Source organism: Halyomorpha halys, unplaced genomic scaffold, assembly GCF_000696795.3.
Source record: "Halyomorpha halys isolate HHAL.00 unplaced genomic scaffold, Hhal_1.1 Scaffold1062.1, whole genome shotgun sequence".
NCBI classification, from domain to species: domain Eukaryota; kingdom Metazoa; phylum Arthropoda; class Insecta; order Hemiptera; family Pentatomidae; genus Halyomorpha; species Halyomorpha halys.
The window spans coordinates 22,587-28,326 of NW_027112044.1; positions in this window are offsets into that span (position 1 = coordinate 22,587).

Sequence of the window (5,740 nt, forward strand, 5' to 3'; positions counted from 1 at the left end):
AATAAATTATTGTATGATCGTTGATTGACTGTATGTAAAGCACAATTATTTTCGTCCAAACAGGGACGGATTCAGAAATTCTCTTTAGGGGCTCTAAAAAAATAAATAAATTTGGCCCAAAATAAGAACAAAACAGCATATTAGTTCATATAGTTTTTAAAAGTAAAGAATGTTTCTTAAAATTATAATTATATATATCTAATTAAAAATAATTAATATATTGTCGACGAAAATTCCCAAGAAAAAAATTACAACTAATACTTCCATGGAGTAGTATTTCTGGAACTAAAGAATTTTAATAATATGAATGGGGTATAGAAGTAGAAAAAAAGTTTGAAAGGCTAAACTAAAAACTAATAAAGTCCTAAGAAAATAGAAATCGAGGATATATAGGTTTATTTATTATTGAATTGCATTTTTTCATAAACCTACCGACTGCCCTACAATATACTTATACAATATATACAATATACTAATACTTCAATAATGTTGCCCTTACCCCTGTTGAACAGATCCGCTACCTTGGACTACACCTGGACAAACGACTAACCTGGGATCCTCACACAAGACTGAAAAGACAGGAAACAGCACGTCGATTTCGATTATTACAGCACTTACTAGACAAACGGTCCAAACTTACAATTCATTACAAAAGACTGATTTACATGACAATTATAAGGCTTATCTGGACATACGGCGTTGAGCTATGGGGCTCTACTAAACCTTCGAATTCCTCTCGTATCCAATACTTACAATCCAAAATCCTTCGTAAAATCCTAAATGCTCCCTACTTTGTCACAAATTAAATCAGACCAATCAAACCAGATATCAATCCTTCCATTACAAACTCCCTAAACACTCAAACCCATTAGTTTCTAATCTTGCTTCCTCTTTTATTCCGGACAATCCTCTGAGGCGTATGAAAAGAAGATGGCCTCGAGACCTTATATTGTAAAAATGTTTTTAGAGTGCTACCATTGGGTAGTTTCTCTACATGTTCGTACCATACCATTATGATTTCCTCAAATTTACTTGATGTATTTATGTACAGTTGTAAATATCAATAAATAAATTTAAAAAAAAAAAATGCATTTTTAGACGAAAACTACTACTTGATAGTCACTAAATATCTAAAAGTTGGGTGCAAATTAAAAATTAATCGCTTGATTGACAGATGATTGAGAAATGGTACAACGTATTGTACATAATGGAACCTCTTCTTCATTCCAGAAAGGTACATGGAGTGGAGTGGAAATAATGTCTATCCCTATAGGAAAACAGTAAACATTGTGTTTGGAGTGAGCATTTGCTAGGGTGCGTACTTGCGCTTCACCGGCAGGAGGCTGTAATGAATGCTACTGCAACGCGCCTGTCGACAGCCTCGCATTAATTGTCAGTTCTGACTCAACCCTGCGTCAGTCCAGTTCTTTTTCCAAACCATCACTGAATTCCTAGTAAATGTTCCATAGAATAGAGAGCTAATTATATAACATAAAATATATTAATTTAGAGAATTTTATTTTAATTTAGAAATAAAGGTGTATTTTATTACATATCAAATTATTAAGCATATGTATATACAATGAAAACAATCATACCGTGCGACATTATATAAAATAATACCGTACACAAATATTGTAAAATGCAAAAGTATAGAACTTTTTTTTTTAATATCTTTATTGAAATTTACAACTTTATATTATATAATACATTCAGTAAATTTAATCTTAGTAAAAATGGAGTGTTACAGGCGTGTAGAGAAACTACCCATTGGTAGCACTCAAATGACATTTTACATTAGTAGGTCTCGTGGCCATCCTCTTTTCAGGCACCTCGGAGGATTGTCAGGAATGGAAGAGGATGCAAGGTTAGAAACTAGGGGGTTTGAGTGGTTAGCAAGTTTATAATAAAAGGAATGATATCACTAAGGATTTTGTATTGAAAGGATTGGATACTAGTGGAATTCGAAGTTTTAGTGGAGACCCAAAGGTCAACTCCATTTCTCTAGATTTGCCTTATTACAGTCACGTAGATCAGTCGTTTGTATTGTGTTGGAAGTTTAGACCGTTTGTATAGTAAGTGCTGTAATAGTCGAAATCTACGTACAGTTTTTGTATTTTCAGTCTTGTGTGAGGATGTATGAAACTTTAAAAATGCAATTAAATAATAAATAAGAGTGATACCAATGGGTAGTTTCTCTAAACGCCTGTATCACTCCAAAATAACATACAACAAATTTACTAAATGTATAATTACGTACAGTTGTAAATTCCAATAAAGATAATAAAAAAACATAAAAAAATAATAAATACACATCTATATCCTTGATTACTTTCTAATAGGTTTATTAATTATTTTTAGATATTCTCTCCTTATTAATACAATGAAGTTCATTTTGAAAGAATAAATATGTAAACAAATCAAATAAAATTCAATATTCAAATAAAATTTATGAAGTGAATACAAAAAATAACATCACATTAGATTGTGCTCGACGGAAAGATAGTAGCTAACATAAGTGAATGGTATTGTAAATTTCTAATAAGAAATGGTTATAACTACCCATAAAGAAACGAAGTGAGACCATTTCAATTGAATATAAAAATGGTTAATATGATATTACAATTGAATGGTATAATTACAGGAATTAAATTACCTGAAGATCGAGGAAAAAAATTATTCAATTGAAAAATGAAAATTTAGGTAAAACATTATTCAAAGGTGTTGTTATGTGCTAAATCGTCGCATAAACGCTATATAAAGAGGTCATTTTCCAAAAATTTTAAGGAATGGAACTATATTTAAGAGAGTGTACTTCTAAGACCTCCACCATAAATAAACATATATATATCCTCGATTACTTTCTAATAGGTTTATAAATTATTTTTAAATATTTCCTCCTTACTAATTACAATAAAATTCACATTAAATGAATAAATATGTAAACAAATAAAAAAAAATCATAGATACATCAACACCGAGGCAATCAAACAGCATATAAACTTCATGAAAAATCCAAATAGTGAATACTTAAAATAATATAACATTAGATTGTCCTCTAGGGAGAGATAGTTGATAGCATAAGTGAATGGTATTGTAAGATTTTATAAATTATTAACTTTAATGATAAAATTTCTAGTAAGAAATGGATAGAATTAACCATAAGGTAACGATGTATGAACATTTTAATTGAATATAAAAATTGTTAATATTACCTTAATATTTAATGTATAATTAGAGGGAGTAAATTACCTTAAGATTGTGGTAAAACATTATTCAAAGGTGTTGTTATGTGCTATATTGTCGCATAAACGCTATATAGAGAAGTAATTTTCCAAAAATTTTAAGGAATGGAACAAAATTTAAGAGAGTGTACTTCAAAGGCCTCCACCATAAATAAACATATATATCCTTGATTACTTTCTAATAGGTTTATTGATTATTTTTAAAAATTTTCTCCTTATTACTTACAATAAAATTCACATTAAATGAATAAATATGTAAACAAATAAAAAAAAGTCATAGATACATCAATACAGAGGCAATCAAACAGCATATAAAATTCATTAAAAATCCAATTAGTTAATGATTAAAATAAGATAACATTAGATTGTCCTCTAGGGACTTGTAGAGCAGGTAGCATTAGTGAGTGGTACTGTAAGATTATATGAATTATTAACTTTAATTACGAAATGTCTAGTAAGAAATGGATAGAACTAACCATAAGGTAACGAAGTATGAACATTTTAATTGAATAAAAAAATTGATTATATGATATTAAAATTCAATGGTATAATTACATAGATTAAAATACATGAAGATGGGGCAAATACCTCGAAACCTTATTGGATGAAATAAAGATGGTTTAAGTAATATTTTACAGGAAGTATTTTTCAACTTAACATCCAAATGCATAACATATACAACTTATTTTCATATAATATGAATTTGATACGAGAGAAAGAATTGGTTACAAAATCAGAAATTATAGTTGCTTAACAAAAAATTATATTTAAAAACTAATAAGAAAATTCCGGAAATTTGAAATTATTGAACCAAGTTCAAACTGCGAAAACTGAGGTAAAACTTTATTCAAAGGTGTTATGTGCTAAATTATCGTATAAACGCTATAAAGAGAGGTCAGTTTTGCAAACATCGACCCCCGGTGCCCAACGTGCGGAGTTCCTGAAACAGCAGAACAGGTAATAATAGATTACTCTGCCATGGAAGGACACCGAGCCAGGCTGTCGAGAAAGACCGGGATTTACGCCCTCGCCGAGTCGGACTTTCCCTAGGTGATGGAAGAAGAGAATTATCCCTTCTTCAGGGAGTTTATTTGCGGGTGGAAGGAGGTGGTGGGCCCCACTCATTTCACGATGGGAAGGGCTTGACCGCCCAACATCGGCGGGCCATCAGAAAATGAGAAAGCTGACCCAGACTGAGACCAGGAGGGCTGGACCAGCCTGGTAACTGCAGGAGGCACCGAGACGGATGCAGTGGACAAGATGCAGCTCCATCAGTAAGACCCTAAACCTAGCGCTGGGCTGCACCACAGTAAATTAAAAAAAAATGAATAATTAATATAAGAATAAAAAAAAAAATTGGTGATCTTTGGGAGCAGTGGCATGCGCACTACCCCACTGCTCCCGCACCATGCCAGAAATGGCAAGGGAGAGGGATTAAAAAAAAAAAGGTCAGTTTTCCAAACATTTTAAGGAAAGGGACAAATTTCAGGGAGTATACTTCCAAGATCTCAACCACCGCCAAATTAGAAAATCCTTTCAAAATTGTTGAGATTTTTTTATTATAACCCCCCCCCCCAAAAAAAAATGCAGCAAAGCTGTAATGTAGAAAATGGAAAAATTAAATATCAAAGATTTAACATCCCGATAAACAATAGGAGTGTAGAATCTTTTTAGAATGTAGTTGACTACCTATTAGTATGTTCTAACACCCAAAACTTTATCAGGACAGAAACTAAATAGGGTTTGGGAGTTGACCGAGGTATTAACATGCTTCTTCGGTACGCTCAAACCTAATGAAATGAATACCTAAGTTGTTCACCGGCTGCAGAATGCCCCATAGTCGAGAAATCATTGGGATGATCCCTAAATGGCTGTTATGGGTTCTCATACAAAAAACAGACATGATACTAAATACATAAAAAATATTTAAGATAATGTAAGGTGGTCGGATAGGCGGTCAATGGAGTGATGAACACTAAGTGAAACTTCTATAATTTGTGACAATATTACCGTCCTAATTTCAAGCCTTAACTTAGTGTAAACAAGATAACAAGCGTAATGAATAAAACAGTATAACGCATAAGAATTACGAGAAGTAATGCAGGAAGATAGCAAACGGTATGCAAATATAGCAATAAGAAAAAATATTGTATATACAGTAATATGAAAAATCACTTGAAATCTACATCATTGGTAATTTGGTTATAAATATTGCATTGCGTATATTGGAAAAAGATTTAACATGTATGACTTACATAAGAAGAAATGAAGACCACTCGGCGATGAAGCAGGATTGGACTCTGGATAACAAATGAAACATAAAGGGGTTATAAGTAGAGGGGGTATCGAGAGCCGGCAAAAACCAAAGATTGAAATACTTGGAAAATAAGAGAAACACACAGTAAGCATAATCCGGCGGCAAAAGACTTTGAGTAAACCTTATCCCTTTGTGCCTGAGATGAAACACCAGCCGCACTAGAATGCTTTTCTCGAAA